This window comes from Rattus norvegicus, chromosome 14 (genome assembly GCF_036323735.1).
Source record: "Rattus norvegicus strain BN/NHsdMcwi chromosome 14, GRCr8, whole genome shotgun sequence".
NCBI classification, from domain to species: Eukaryota; Metazoa; Chordata; class Mammalia; order Rodentia; family Muridae; genus Rattus; species Rattus norvegicus.
Window position 1 is genome coordinate 18,827,125 of NC_086032.1, and position 16,952 is coordinate 18,844,076.

Genomic DNA, 16,952 nt, shown 5'->3' on the forward strand with positions numbered 1-16,952 from the left:
GAAATGACAGTTACCATGTTTTCCTACATTCCTGTGAAGTTTTTATTTTTCCCTTGTCATTTAATATGAATCTTTTACGGTATGGTTTAAGATAATGTATCTGAATTTCACTGTAGTGAGTTAAATTAACTGAGAGAAAACGTTATCTTAACACATTGAAGATAGGAATGTGACCTTAGTTAATAAGAAAATCTTTGAAAACAAGAATAAGTATCCAAAAGTAAAGTCATCTGATTTTTTAGGATAAACCCTAAATAAAAGGACGGGGGAATTATGGGAAGGACAAATAAAACTCAGACCCAGCACAAGGGGAGAAAGCCTGTATGAAGACCTAGACAGAGGCTAGAGTTCTGCTAGCAAAGTCACAGAATGAGCAGACTCAGACAATGGGGGCATAAGAAGGGCTCTCTCCAGTGGTTTCTGGGGGTACAATGGACATGTCTTTATCTTTGATGAGATTTCTGAACTCCAGACTATGGAAAAATTCCTTTCAGCTGCTCTTTGTAAGCCTCCAGATTTGTTTTCCCAGGGCTAGGATCTGTCAAGGCAGCAAAACACTTCAACCTTCACTAATGTTCCTTGCCTGAGCCGATTATGATATTAGTAACAAAATGATGAAATTTTAATTCCACATATTTTCTGTACTTAAAAACTAACCTTTACCAAAAGGAAGAGTATTTCTGGCTTGGATTTACAGCTTATATTACTATTCAATTATAGTTAATTGCATTTTAAAAGTTCTATTTAGGTAAATTTTTCATGTAAAACACTGATTTATAAGTGTATGTGTTGCTCCACTATGTTCATAGCAGCCTTATTTATAATAGCCAGAAGCTAGAAAGAACCCAGATGCCCTTCAACAGAGGAATGGATTAAAAAAATGTGGTACATTTACACAATGGAGTACTACTCATCTATCAAAAACAATGACTTCATGAAATTCATAGGCAAATGGAATGAACTAAAAAATATCATCCCGAGTGAGGTTACTCAAATACAGAAAAACACACTTGGTATGTACTCATTGATAAGTAGATATTAGCCAAAAGGCTCAAATTACCTAAGATGCAATCCACAGACCACAGGAAGCTCAAGAAGGATGACCAAAATGCAGATGCTCCCACTCTTTCTTAAAAAGGAGAAAAATATCCATAGGAGGGGATATGGCAGCAAAGTTTAGAACAGCAACTCAAGGAACAACCATTCAGAGCCTGCTCAACATGTGTTATATATATACAGCCACCAAAACTAGATAAGATTGATGAAGCTAAAAAATACATGCTGAAAGGGACAGGACATAGATCTCTCCTGAGAGACACATCCAGAGCATGTCCAATACAGAGGTGAATGCTAGCAGCAAACCACCGAACTGAGAATAGGATCTCCTTGTGGGGAATTAGAGGAAGTATTGAAAGAGTTGAAGGAGCTTGCAACCCCATAAGAACAAAAATGCCAACCAACCAGAGCTTCCAGGGACTAAGCCACTATATGTGGACTGACCCAGGGCTCCAACTGCATATGTAGCAGAGAATAGCCTTTTTGGGGCACCAGTGGAAGGGGAAGTCCTTGGTCCTGCCAAGGTTTGACCCCCAGTGCAGGGGAATATGGGAGGCAGTAAGGGGAATTTATGGGGGGGAATACCCGTATGGGGAGAGGGAGGGGATGGGGGCTTATGGACAGGAAACCGGGAAGGGGAATAACATTTGAAATGTAAGTAAAGAAATATATCTAATAAAAATTAAAACAAAAAGAATTATACAGAAAATATACTAAGGTAAACAAAAAAATAAGTCTATGTGTGATAAATTGAATGATTGGCACTTCATATCCTCAGATTCCTCACCTCCAGGGTCAACCAGTCATGGATCTAAATATTTGAAAATAATTGCCAGCACTGGGCATGTAAGGATTTTTATTAGTGCCATTATTCCCTAGATAATATGGTGTAACAACTGTTTCCACATTATTTACATTGTATTACAATAAGTAACCTACAAATAATGTAAAGTGTGTGGGGAGATATTACTGCAGGTAACACAGAATAGACTTTAGTATTTGCCAGGTATCCCAGAAAGTCTCCTGTACATGCTGAGCAATGAATGTATAATCTCTTATTTCCTAAACACACACCTGTGGTGGTGCTCAATTTATATGTAAAATAATTGTGGGATGAGTGACAATAATAAAACAATTATAACACAGTATAAATTTATTTTAGTTCATTTTTTTCTATTTTCCACTGAATGCTTACAGAGCATGGTTGACTCCAGTCAACTGAAAGCCTGGGAGGCAAGAATAGAGATGAGGAACTAAGGCATTACGTAAGATCATGACACTCAATTTTCAAGTTTAAAGATCATTTCTTAGGCCGTTTCATGAACTCTTGCTTGGGTTAGAGGAGTATGTCTGTGTTTACTTGCATGTGCTCATGTGGCAGTCCTAGCTCAACACTGCGTGTCCTCAGTCACTGTATATCTGGGTCAAGATCTCCCACTGTAATTGGAGTTCTCTGATCTGTAGACTAATTGGCCTATGAGACCCCATAATCTGCCTGTCTCAACTCCCAGTGCTGAGAATCTAGGCACGTGTTACTCTGCCTGATGTTACATGGGTCCAGAGATCAAACTCATGAGCTTTTCCTGTATTACAAGCCCTTTATGAAGCAAGCTATCTCCTCAGGCTCCTTTATAAACTTTCAATGAAATAACTATCCTCAAAAAAAAATCACATTGCACTATAATCTTAAGAAGATAAAAATTCTGCTCATACTGAATGAATTGAAATACTTATGCTGTTTTTATGGGGGTGCTAAATTAAAACTCCAACTCAGCCTTGAAATTGAGTTTGAACTACTGCATTTGATAAATGTACTTTGGGTCTTGTATCCAAATAATATTTTTGAGAGGACATCCTTGGAGTTCCAGTATTTCAATTTCTGTAAACTTTTATTCATTCTATCTGCTTATATACAAAATAAAACAATCAGGGTGTGTAATAGAGCATAGAAATTGTTGAGTAGTAGGTTAAAAAGATAGATTTTAAAAATATTTGAATATAACAGATAACTGTTTTCAGCATTAGAAACATGTTCAACAGAGAACAAGTAACTCAGCCCCATAAAACTGTCACCCATAATGCTTTGCTCAGAGGTTTGTTGGAGGATGAATTCTTCCTTTGTTCCTACATCTTTTGTTACAGACTCGGATTTCTTCCTTTACGGGATTTTCAAACATTTGGAACTATGATAGCTGACAATTTTCTGAAGCTAAAATACATCAAGCAGTGAAAGAAATTTGACCTATTATGTCGGCTCTTACCAAGCCACATGACAGTGTACATTTTGTTGATAATCTATTGAATTTGGTAGAAAGATAAATTTATGTTCCTTCTAGCTCTAAACATTTACAATAATGCTAAAAAACCTCTTGACTAAATGTTAAGATAAAAATCCTATAAAAAAGCAATAAAGGCAATGGTTAATTTTTTTCTCATTCTGGACATGTTATCAAAATATCATAAAGAAGTCTTGGTACTCACAACTTTTGGCACCAGTCATTTTACCTAAACCACAACTTTCTCATTCAAGTGGTCATTTCTAGGTAGTTGTAAATAGTTAATGTAAGTTTTGCCCATTTTAAACACCCTATTCATTTTCAATTCTATTAGGTATTTGTTTCCCTCAGGTAAAATACAAATCTGATATAGATTGTGACAACAGGAATAGTTAAGAAAAAATGTAGTTGCAACATGATTTACAAATGACTCTTTCTTTTCTAAAATAGGACATAACTATTGAAAAATATAGCCCATGCAAATGAAAATTAACACCTACATTATGACCTCTAGAGAGAACCCATGCCCTAACCCTACTATTTCCATAGTGAGACACCTTCAGGTAATCAATCACCCTGACTCTCCATTCTCTCTTTTCTGTCAGGGACTGTGAGAGAAGAAACTGAACGTGAACATTAGGACCTTTCTTTTATTGTCCCCTTTTATGGCCTACTGCTTATAAAGTTCACTTACTTTTTAATCTAATCACTTAAAAACGGAAAAAGAACTCAGTGTCTTCTTGTAACCATGAGATCATGTAGGAAATTCTGCCCACTATAAAAATAACATAATTGCAAATCCTCTTGTCCATAGCTTCCAGTCACACTTTTGAAGGTAGTTTTGTTGGTAATAAAGCTGGCATTTTGATGTCTTTATATGTACATCTTTTCTAAGTGTACCTATCTCTAGGGAGTTCCAAAGTTGGGTGATAGAAAAGATACAACTATTAATTACAAGACAAACTATTATTCTATAGTATGTATCCATCTTTGAGCTTTATTTATTCATTCACACATTCACTATGTCCTGCTGTGAATTCAACATAATACTCAAGCACTCTGATCTGCCTCAGCTTAACAACCTTTAAATAAAGGTCATTATTCAAGCACATATTCACAGGGATGGTAAGCTAATTCATTGGTGAAACTGGACAGTGGGGAACAAAGTATATTTATAAGTTTTAATGCAGATTTGTAGGGTTCAGGAGTAAAAGTTAAGTCAAACGACTAATTGGCTGGAGGCCTAGTGGGAATGGGTTGGAAGGGAAGGTTAGTGAGTGAGAATTTTAAGCATAATCGTGCAGCAAGCTAGGCTTGGAGAAAGGATCCTGAAAGAGGCGCTCAGTGGCTATGGCCTGGAGATAGACAGATCAGAGTGTGCTGAAAGGAAGGCTAGAATATAAGTATTGACCAAACTGAAAAGTGCATTTTAAGCTATTATAAAAAACAGTGCTATCCTGCCAGGAGCCTGCCTGGCCTGAAATAGGCTGAAGCAGGACACAGAGTTGGATATAGGGCTTTAAACTCTATGCTGGATGCTGACGCTGATAGTTCTAAAAAAAAATCTAAAAACTTTCTTGCTTATTCTGTGATTAAAAACTTCTGGCTTGGGCAATTAACACCTGTTGCTCAACAGCAAGAAATTAAGCAAAGAACTAATTGCTAGGGCTTCTTTCTCCCTTGCCCAGAAGCCTCACCTCTTGCTTGCTAGGCAGGAGGGAGGTTTGGAACAATAAACTTTTATTGAACCATGAGAAGAGAATCACACTCACAGAAGGAAAACTTTTACACTTGCAAATATGCATAAACACATACATTCATATACATATTCATGCACGCATACTCATACACCTGCACACACTCATGTTGGGCTCAGCTTCTATCTAATATTTACATATACACATACACACACATCCAAACACACGCACAGGGAGCAAAAGCTCAAGCACCAGTGTATAAAGAATTCACTCATTCCGGGTGAAAAAAATAAGCTTCAACCTTTATTGCATAGCAAACGAAAAAGCTACCCTTTATTACTAAATGAATTAGCCCAAGACTATAAGAAAGAACATCTTTAGTAAGACTAAGTCTGCCTGCCTTGTTGTGAAGAAAAACACTGTTCCATTCCATGTAAAGAGAAGTCTTCCCACTCGTCCTACCCTCTCTGAAGTTCCTTGTTTGTGTCTTTCTCTCTTGCATTCTGCATACTGCTCTCTTCTTTCTCCTAACTCTCTCTCTTCTTCTGTCACCTAATGGCATTGTTTCTAATTTTTTGTATCTTTTCTTTTTTAGGAGAATAGATCACATGCTATTCTTTTCAAAAGCTCACCATAAGTTTAAACATAATTAAAATCATAATTTAAATAAGAAGTTTAAAACAGACATGTTTACATGCATTCTCTTTAAGACTAGTTATCTAGCTAGATAATCATTATCTGTCACTAGTTCCACAGATTCATTGAGAATCTAAAACTATAATTTTTTGTGTTGAAATTAACATTGAAGTTTTATGTAGATAAGCCCAGTGAATATTTTATCTTCTGTCCTTGTACCTATAATAAGTCATTTGTTCTCTTTTACGACTTTTGGTTAATTGTTTTACATCTCTAAAGGAAGTTACTTCTAAATTGTAAATTTGTATCAATGCCTGTTTTCTATCTCAGAAGCAATTAACTCATGACATGTGAAGACTGGCAGAGTTCTAATTACAGTTTTTGTATCAAGGAAAACTCTAGTTGCATCCCTAATTATAAAGGACTTAATATTTACTAGCATAATTTTAGGAATTCTTACAGAATCATCATTAGGAATATATATATATATATATATATATATATATATATATATATATATATATATATATCTTAGCCTCTCCTAGATGTCTACGGACAGTATCCTATGGGCAAACATACTTTAAATCTGGTACGTCATTGTAGATCAACATTTTTTGACAGTCCTTTAGCAACTGTTCTCACTCAGGCCCTACGCAAATTGAAATATTTTTTTCATGGTGCTTTTGTGAATAGGCAACAATACTGTTATTAGATTAAAAAATAAAATAAAAATATAGTTAAGACAAAGCAACTAGATTCATCCTGCTCCTTTGCAATGCCTGTCAGATATGCATTTGTAAGGAATGATGTTTGTAGTTTCAGTTCATGTAATTCCCAGGTCTTTGAATTTTAGCTGGAATTATTAGTGTGCCTTAAATCTGCTTGTTATCATTTTTGCCCCGCCTCTGAGTCTGGGGATTATATGATTATGATTATGCATAAACATACTCATCTATCAATTCTTTAAATCAATTATTGGAAGATCAATGATTTTGAGGTTTTTCACAATAAAGAACATACATTTGATTATTGATTAAGTGACAGCTCCTTTACTAATATTTTAAAGCTCTTTTACTAACATTCTTTTTTTTCTTCCCCAATATCTTTTATTTTTTCCTTTATTTTTATTAGATATATTTCTTTATTTATATTTCAAATGCTATTCCCTTTCCTGGTTTTATGCCCCTAAGCCCCCATCCCCTCCCCCTTCCCCATATGGGTGTTCCTCTCATTCACCCCCCTTGGTAGGGTCAGATCATTCTTATTCTCACTACTAATAATAAACATTCAGCATCCTGTGAGTTTGCCCTGTGTGACATCCAAGCCATACTTTTAAACGTTTTCTGTGTATTATTTTCTTCTGTAGTTAATCTCTGAAAGCATTTTTTCTACATGTTACAGAACAGAAACATAGAAGGGATGCATTACTGAAAGTTATAACAGAGCCACGGTATAAAGATCATCCGAGGACTTTCTATCCAAGGACAGCAGGCTTCAATAATGAGATGCAATACTCATCAGTAAAGACAACACACTGGAGGTACCCTTCCCTTAACTAACTGCTTTCATTATAATGTCAGAAATAATGTTTTATGGAGCATGTGTGTCATATGAAATTTTAATCATTCAGTGTAAGTTTTCATTCCACTAGAAGCATACTAAGTTCAATATGTTCCACACTGTCACTTGGTCAGAATAGACTTCCTAAGAGATTTCCCAACACCACATGGTAATACCTTGTTTTAATTTAAATGGATGCTTCCCTCAATTTTCATATTGGTCATTTGATCATCAAAGAACTAAGTAATAAAAATCTGAAATAGCATGTCCTAAAACTTAAACATTAGCAAGACTCTTTAAATCAACCTTTGACCAAATAAAACATCAAGAAGAAAAACATGAAATTATTTAAAGCAAAGCAATAAAAACAAGAACATCAAACCTAAAGAAAATATAGAATTATTTCTCAAACAACATGTGCAGTTTTGGGCTTATGAATCTTATTTTAAAATAAAAGAGCTCAATATTTAATTGAATACATTTGAAACTTACCAGCAAATTTTAAAAATTATAAGACAAACTGAAGCTGGTAATCCCCACAGAGACACTTCTGGATAGAGATCTACCTAAGTAACTAAAAAGGTAAGCAGGTATGTAAATATATATCCATAAATGGACACATATGCACATGCTTAAGTTAACCACTCTAGAGTATGAAGGCTTTCAAAAAGAATCTAGGAAACTACATGTCCAGTAACATGAAGTACAAAATTCATATTAATCAACACTAAAATCTCAATCAAATTAAAACTAGGTGTATTGATCACAAAAATAGTTTGAATGTGTATATCAAAGTATGGAAAAGATGGCAAATAAATAAATGTTTACATTATCAGAATAAATGTAGGCAATATGGAAAGAACACAAATTTATCAGAGAGGATAAGTAACAGCAGAAATGAAGATTGTAGTTGTTAAAGAAGACATGAGAGAAAGTTCAACCATGGAAAGGTCTGAGATTCAAATTAATGTAATAACTGCAAATAGTCCTTACACTATATATATATATATATATATATATATATATATATATATATATATCACATATATAAATATAATATGTAATGTATTGTATGTGTTATATATGATATATTACATATATGTGCTTGTTAAGTAATTATTAAGTGACTAGACCAAATAAAAACTTTTCACAACAAAGTAAGTAGTTATCAAGCAGAGACTAGCTAAATGTATTATGCCTTACTAGTCATACTATAGACTAATATATAGCTATATCCACATGGACATCATGTATAGCAGTTGCCACCAAGGCTTCTTAGAAGCTGGTGATGAGTAAGGGAACAAAGGACACCTTCTCTGAATGGTATCAGTGCATGGATACACGCATGCACGAGAGTAGTCATACATGTATGAGTAGCTCTCAGAGCAGGAAAAGATATAAAATAATATAGCCCTGATGCGAGTATCCATTGTCTGTGATGTGGAAACAGAAAGATGAAGAGAGCAGTGACAATTAGTAAAGAAAATTAATAAATTGAAAATAATGGGCTGGCAGTGAGCAAAATGTACTGACTGCCAAGACTGACGACTTGAGTTTGATTCTGGGTACACACCTGGTAGAAGTTAGCACCAGGTCCCACAGATTGGACCTGGCTTCCATATGTTTGCCATGGTGTGCGTGCTTGTGAATGAATGCACACAAAGTAACTATACACCTACATACACAATAAATAGATTATAATTTAAAATTATTTCTCGAGGAACATGCTATAAGTTAGTTTAAGCCCTTGTACAAAATTCATATGTATTTTAATATATGGCACTATTAAAGATGAAAATTCCAACTGATGAAAATAATAGAATAGAAAAAAAAAACAAAAAAGAAAATAATAGAGTAGACAGATTTAGCATTACTAAAAGTGACTGTTGTAGCCATTTATGTCTAGCTCTAGCTCTGGCATTCGTTTCTCGTTCACCATACACAGGCACTGCAGAACACAGGCAGGCACTAACAGAGCATGGTTAGCCATAAACAGCTTCTTCAAACTCTTCCCCACACAATGGAAAGAATAAATAGTAACTGAACTGTTAATTGGGGTAGGATTGTAGAAAGGAAGGGGGAAAGCTGAAAGGAAGGATGCAAACAGACTAAACCTTAGCATCAGGTCCGGGTATGGAAGGGCAGAAGTGGCTCCTGGGATTGGAGTGCCTTGCTTTAGGGTGGCTTTTTGCTGAGTTGATGTTTTGCACCAGAATCCTCTAAGTACTGATGCGGGAGCAGATAACATGGAAGCACACAGGCCCATCTCTTTGGAGTTCCACTTGGGGGAGGAAAGCCAAAACCAAGTTAACACATTCTGGAGGCAGTTTCAATGATGGTTTACCATCAGATAATACTGTGATAACCTGGGGCATGGAGCAGATGTCAGAATTCATGGAAGAATCTTGCCTGGGGACTAGATATCCAGGCAGGGAACACAGTAAGTGCAAACGCTCTAAGTAGGAATGGCCTTGCTTGACCTAGGATGAGAGGTACCACAGAGAGGGCTACAGCTAAGGATGGGTCCTGAGCGTCCAGACCTTTGACTGCTGCAGGAGTATCAACCAGTAACAATTTTGAATAATATTGCAAATTAGAAGAAGTTTCTAAAATCTCCATAAGCAAACTACCAAGGAAAACAAGTTAGAGGTGCATGGTTGAACCCAGGCTTCTGAGTTCCTTTAGTACTTGGGTCAAGCCCAGGGCTGCGGCTATATAAGGAAGCAGGGACTACTACACAGGTCAGAAAATACTTAAGGAAGCTTTTCCACTTGAGGAAAATTGACTCTAAGGCATGAAGGAGAACCATGATAAACTGAAAAGGCAGCCTAGAAACAAAATTGTCCTGTAGACCTGTGGTGCACAGGTTCCAGATAAAACTCCTTGTATTATGTGGATGGCAAGATTGCAGGGAAAGGCTGAGGGGGCTGCCCATTACTAGTAACATACTTGCTCTACAAGGAGTTCTTACCAGAAAGAGCTCAAACCCACTCTAGAGCCAGTGTACACTAACTACCCAAAGCCAAGACAGAAAGAAAAAGGTAGAAAAGCGTTAAATGAAGTAAAAAATTTCAATTAAAAAATGTCTACTTCAAGGGAAAATTTAAGTGGAAATTTTCTGAGAAATTCTGGGTGCTTTGGGCACATGTTTACTTGTCTACATTTAACAAAGTCTCTGAAAATATAGATAATCGGTTAAGATTAAGAGTCACTCCCCACTCCCCAGGACACAAGAATCACAAGGTCATGAGCAAACTTTTAATTTGAAAGTTTTCCTTATTGAATTTTGGTTCTCAGAGGGTAAAGTCTAATATAGACAACTATTGGATTTTACTGGCTTTCTGGTGAGACTAAATTAAAGAAATGTTCATCCCGGTTTTTAGCTTTCCTCTAAATAAACAGCCCTGTGCCTATGTTAGGAAGAAAATTCCTTGTGCCAATTAACTTTGTAGAGCTTACTTGAGCAAAACAAAACAATTCATGAGTCAGGTACCTCCTAGAACAAAAGCCCTTGAGACAGTTCCAGCAAAAGGCATCAGGTAACATTTGTAAGAAAATGGAAGTTAAGTCACACATAGAAAATAACTTCACTGGCTACAGCCTAGTCAACCAACTAGTTAATTGATTACAGCTACCCTAGTTGTTTAGCGCCTGCTCCCCTGGCAGAGGACTGTCTACAATCAACAGAGCCCAGCTACTATGATAGAACTTGATAATTGTTTTAGTCTCTTGGCGCTGTTGTATGTGCCCACTTAAGACTTCCCACAAAAATCTCACTACCAGACACTGTCTAAGAGTCTTCTGTGGATGGCTACAAATTATCAGTGTGAACTGGAACTGTTACTTTTAACTTTTGGGAAAGCGTGGACATACATATGCTCAGTCCCAACTTTCAGCCCAGTCTATCCTAGTGTGAGCTGAGTGTTTGCAAAGGCTGCACCAAGGGCATCTTTTTTTAAAAACAAGAATATGATTGTTTCTTAGCCATACAGTTTTCACTTAGAAATGCCTGCCAGACACATACAGATATCAGTACTTGTATTATAAACCCCAAGCTGCTGTAAGCGCTACAGTTTAGAATTTAAACGTGGCTGGGAGAATCCATGACTTCATTAATCCTGGTCCCTATATTGGGAAACATGTTTGCTTTGGGCAATCTTTGAAACCTTAGTCCAACAAATGAAGAAGACTTGTGTTTGTTCACAGTCTCTAAACTCACAGAGCTGAAATGAGATCATATACAGGGAGTCATTCCGTACAGCTGGCTATTACCTACTTCGTTTGAGTTTGGGCAATTGCTAGTGTTTTCTGACTCTTGAGAGATTACTAACAGCTGTAAACACATGGGTCTGTTTGGTTAATCCTCTTGAGATCTAAGAAAACAGAGATTTGGGGGACAGATGAGAGAAATGGAAAGTACTTCAGGCCAGAGATGCTGGGGAGGGGCCCAGACATAAAGCAGCTGCACACAGGAGGCCTCTTCCGAGGCCACAGAGAAAAATAAATGAGAAAGTGCCTTGATAATATTTAGAAATTAAAATTTAAACGGCAACAATTACTTAAAGGAACCTTTTGGGTTGGGTTTTTTTTTTGTTGTTGTTGTTGTTGTTGTTTTGTTTTGTTTTTGTTTTTGTTTTGTATTGTATTTTTAAGCCTGTTGGCACACCCTCTTTTCAGTTGTGGGTTTATGTGGTTTGGACTGTCTTGTCATTCCTGACAGCTATTACCAATCCTGTCTGGCTTGCTTAGAGGGAACAGAAGCTGAACTTGATTTGAGAAGCTGACTTCAGACATATTTTCTCAGTTCTGTGTATCAGTGAAACAGATTTAATATTTGTGCTTTCCAGACCCACTGTGGCTTCTTTCTCTCTCTCTCTCTCTTCCTTCCTTCCTTCCTTCCTTCCTTCCTTCCTTCCTTCCTCTCTTTCTTTCTTTCTTTTATTTGTGGAAGGCAGGGGAGGAACTCCTGGGTGAGGTGGCAATAAATACACACTCAAAACACAATGAGGCTCTGGCCTGCTCCTTTCTGGGACCCAATGTACACTGTCGTAGCTAGTGAGTGTCCTGGTCATGAGCCCCCAGTACCTGCAGGAACACCTCTCCATTTTGCCTGAGGCTGAGATCTCCTCCACTTTGTCAGAGATTGGCTCTCAGGAGAAGACCACAGTGCATCTGACTTGTACCAGAGGCTGCATCCAATCAATGTAGCCAGATAGATCACCCCATTAGCTCTTCCCAACAGACCATTCTACAAAGAAACTAATGAATTTCAGGACCTCACCTAAGGGCATTGAGGCCAGGTTGGGAGCCTTCTCATTCTGTATTCTCTGCCTTTTTCCCAAGGAAAACCAAGGATTTCTAAAGCCTAAAAGGGCTGTAGTGGTCTGATTCTAACCTCCTTGGGTGTTTAAACAGCATTAGAGACACCAGGGTACTTGCTTGGGGCAGAAAGCTAATGGAGGGGGTGGCAGGGGCAGTGTGTGAGACTGAAGTGAGAGAGCTTGTCTCTACATTTGGAAGTGTGTGTTTCAGGCTGCACAAGCCACCTGAAGGATGTGAAAATCTATCTGCTCTGGTGACCCCTGCCACCCTTGCCAAGGGTTGAGGGGTTTCTTGGGTCTTTAATATTCAGTTTCAGGGCAGCTGGAAAAAAATTCTTTCACGAGTCATTTTTTTTTTTAATCCCACAATGCTAGCATTTAAAAAGCAAACGCAAACAGAAAAGAAAATCAGCTATTATCAAAGTAATATTAAGCAGGGAACTGTCCAGAGAACAATTTGTCAAGATTACTAGCGTTCTATAGAAGAGTAAAGACGGTGAAATCCCATTTGATGTTTTCAAACACGCAAGACAGTGCTCATCCAAAATCAACTCCGCCTCTCATTAAGGGAGCATGCTACAAAATAAATAACTGCTGGCTTATGAGGCTTCTGGGCACTGAGGTCTTAGTCCATGTCTGAAATACAGCTGAAAACCCTTAATGCGATACAGGGGCATTTGCAAGCTTGCCTCTCCAGCCCCACCCCAGAATCCCAATTCAATAACAGCAGTAAAAGTCAGAAGTTTTCCAGGCACAGCCACTCCTGCCTCAGAGTGAATTCATATCTGTATACGCTACAGTTTTGACATGTGTGGAAGCTAGAACCGCTGAACAGGGTAATACAGGAAGCTGTGAGCCGAAAGAGACATAAAAAGCAATTATTCCCATTATACAGACTCGTAGGTTCTTCACAGTACATTTACAAAATGCAAAAAAAAAAAAAGGTCCTAGGGGCTATAGATGAAGGAAAAGTAATAGGATGTTCAAATATATATATATATATTCCTGACCTCGCCTACTGACATAAAAGGGGGGGGGGTGGTAGAAACATGGGATTAAGAGAGCTGTATTTGAAGGGAAATGACAGGAAGCAGGTAATAGGGGAACTCCCACGTTAATGGTAAGCAATAACTAGGACACATTTCAGGCTAATAATATCTACGTTTTAATATTGACACGTGCCTTTAAAGATAATGAGGAGAGCACTGATGTCGGTATTTAATTAAGCCAAGCGTCTGCAACCGTTCTTAGAAGGAAAACCTGAAGTTTGCGAGCCGTGGCCTCTCAATTGTGCTTTCAATAAATCTTTTCTTTGAGCATTCTAAGGAAATGTTGCAGTTCAGCCGTTAACCCTGTGATGCTATTAGTTTTACCCAACTTGTTTCCAACTGCGATTCCAGCAAGAAACAAAAATATATCCTTCACAGCTTATCACACATTGATGTGTTCATCCTTTCTCCGGTTATCAGTTGGAAATGACTTGGACATGTGCTGGAAAGAGATGTTAGATACTTGGCTCACAGAAATTTGATTAGCTCGATTTAAAATAAATCCTTTCATTGTTCATGTTATATTTAATATTGTTTAAAATGATTGTTCGAAAAATCACCATCCTGACTTGAGAGAAGCGGGAAGTAAATATATTTTTGTACCTCGGTTCTAATTTTCCTTTGCGTCACTATCTCAGTGTCCCAGGACAACACTGGCACTGCTTGTTGTTCTGACACAAAAGAAATTCCATCTTTCAATGTCTTCACTTAGCCCTGGGTGTTGTCCTGAGCCCACTGTAGTTTTCCTGGCGAACCTAACCACACAAGACCAAGCCTGGTCCACAAAGGACATTGGTAAGCATCATCCTGGTGAAGCAAATGAATCGTTTAGAACATTTTTCTTACATCTCCAAGGAGATCCACTTACCTTCCTTAGGAGATTCAACAAGTTACCAATGTTCACCTGGAGAGGGGTTGGGGGACTTCAGAGGGTGAGAAAGCAAGCCATCCCAGCCAGGTGCCTTCTCTCTGAAGAACGCAGACGCTCAGGGGGCGGGGCCGAGCAGCGCAGGGAAACCCCCAGGGTAAACTTGGGCTTGGGACAAACCGAAGCTCCTGGGACAGTATCCAGAGAGCTCAGGGAGCCTAAAGGCTCTAGGGAAAGGCCAAGAGTAAAAGGAAAATCCAAGCTAACTTGTGTCACCCAGGCTTGCGGTGACCCTGGGAAGGGGGTATCCCACCCACACTGAGAGTCCAATCAGTCTCTCCCGTGTTCTCACCCGCTCCTGAGGAAGGGCAGAGTCCCAGTAGTGTTGAAAACAGGAGCCGAGCGGAGCCTGAGCAACTGGTTCTGTCTGGGTCACCGGCACCTCTGCTCTACCAGGTGACCTAGGTGAGACTGGCTAGCCATCTCCCCTGGCAGCGAGGCTGGCGCGGCGGCTCTGCACTCTCCTCCGCTCTTGCTCCCGGGCTTCACTCTCAGGATCGCAAGGGGGCCAGCTGCTGGTTAGTCACAGAGCAGCTGCTGGCTAAGGGGCAACTGGGTAGCTAGTGAATTCAGAATCCCTGCACTGCAAAGGAAGGGAAGCTGCTCTGATTACCGACTCCTGGGATGGCTTGGCTTAAAATCCTGGGCAATCTTTTAAAGCTCTTAGAGTCTGTTTGTTTCCTTCTGCTGCAAAAGAGAAATGATGATAATCTTAGTAGGTTCTTTAAGAACTAAATGGGTAGCTACAGTTAAGTATGCCAAAATGGTCGTGGTATATATTAAGCATTCATTAATTTTTGTAAGTACTCATAACAGTGAGAATTCATTTTAGATTCAAATTAATCCATTCCCTCATCCCCACTGCTCTGTTGGTCCTTGCAATGGCCTCTTAGTTTGAAAGACCTCTCTGAGGTTATGGATGTTTGAATTCTCATAGCTGTCAGTGAGAGAGGAGAGTTCTGCGGTGACTCTAATGCGATTTCTGTGAAGTCAGAAATGGCTAAGAGGAGTCATTAGGATGCAAAATAGGATATATTAATTCAGAGATTCACAGGGTCAGTGAATAAGTTAGACTCTTTAAAGGAATAACAAGGACAGGGTCAAGGGTGCGACTCTGAGCTTCAGGGTAGGACACTAACAGCGGTGAGAAGCCATAGGGAATTCTCCAACCACATGATACCAAGGCTTTTGTGCAAGATCATGGGGTGACATTTAAATCATACCTCCAGAGATTGTCTGTAAAGGAATTCTAGAGTCTGACTGTAAAGGAATTCTTGGTGGGGTAGTAACAACCTCCCCCTCCCTCCCTCCCTCCCTCCCTCCATCCTTCCCTCCGTGTGTGTGTGTGTGTGTGTGTGTGTGTGTGTGTGTGTGTGTGTGTGTTTATATCTCAATTGTGAGCAAATCGAGGATCCAGGTAGGAATAAGTCTTTTAAGACTTTACAAGTTCAAGATCAGGGTCTGAGAGAGTTTAAAAGCCATCTGAGGAACTGGCAGCCATACTAAAAGGCAGATCAGCAGATAGCTAAGAGGAGGCGGGTCTTTGGAGAGCTAACATCGAAGAGGAATGAAACTGGGAGAGATGACCTGTCTGTCAGTCTGAGAATGTTGAGACGCAAAAGGTGATGAGCTGGAGGAAAAGGTCCGTTCCACACGAATCCCTCTACCACAGAAAACTAAAGCTCCCCAAAGTAATAGACACCACCAGCCAGGCTCGTGTATCTTATACAGCAATGCAGCATAAGCCACACCCCTGAAGCCCCCACAGGAAACCATAGAGCATCTCCATGAAGCAAACAGGCCTGTGATGGAACCGTCTCTGGCTGTGCCCTTCTCACGCACCCCACTGGCCAATTCAACTACTTTGCCTCACGGTGTGTTGGAAGCCTGAAGCCCATCCCCAGGGCTTCCACTTTGCTCTAGGCTCTCCCCTTTCCCCTCTGTTCTTACTGCGGTGGAATGAATTATTCACCCTAGCTTTCAGATGGGCTCATTCTCTCCCACTTAAATAAAAATCCAAACCAATTCCCTGAAGGCCTTAAATGTGATACCACCACAGACTATTCTGTGGTTCCCGTTTGTTTCCTTACCTCTCACTCCCTCATCGACCAGCTCTGGCCAAGCTCTTGAACCTGTAAGGAATGATCCTGTGGGGATGATCACTTAGCTAACTGTTGATAAATGCAACGGGCTTTTTTCACTCCAGGCTTTCTTGGCCTTAGTCAGCTAGATTTTCATAAGAGTTTTTACTCTTGGCCTGGCTTTGACAATACTGACTAGTTTTGCTTGACTATTTACTCTGAATCTCTGGCGACTCCGTTTCTATCCTTTGGAGTTTTCGTTGGTTCCTTCACAACCATGTAATACAGAAGCTCCTTTAAGGCCCAGTGTCAGGCTTGCTTCTCTCTCTCTCCTAATTCTGTATTAAC

At 39.0% G+C, this 16,952-nt stretch overlaps 1 protein-coding gene across 3 annotated transcripts in view; it reads right to left on the bottom strand.

The window, feature by feature from the left end:
• The window catches only part of Npffr2 (neuropeptide FF receptor 2), a 47,319-nt gene extending 32,257 nt beyond the window's left edge, over nt 1-15,062 (bottom strand). For 2 of the 3 annotated variants that reach the window (XM_063273651.1, NM_001412396.1), the window contains exon 1: nt 14,464-14,613. The gene's annotated coding sequence lies outside the window, so the exon portion shown is untranslated. Of the gene's footprint in view, nt 1-14,463; nt 14,614-14,815 lie in introns of those variants that run through there. The other variant, NM_023980.2, reaches the window with a different exon arrangement.
• Between the last annotated feature and the right edge of the window lie 1,890 nt (nt 15,063-16,952).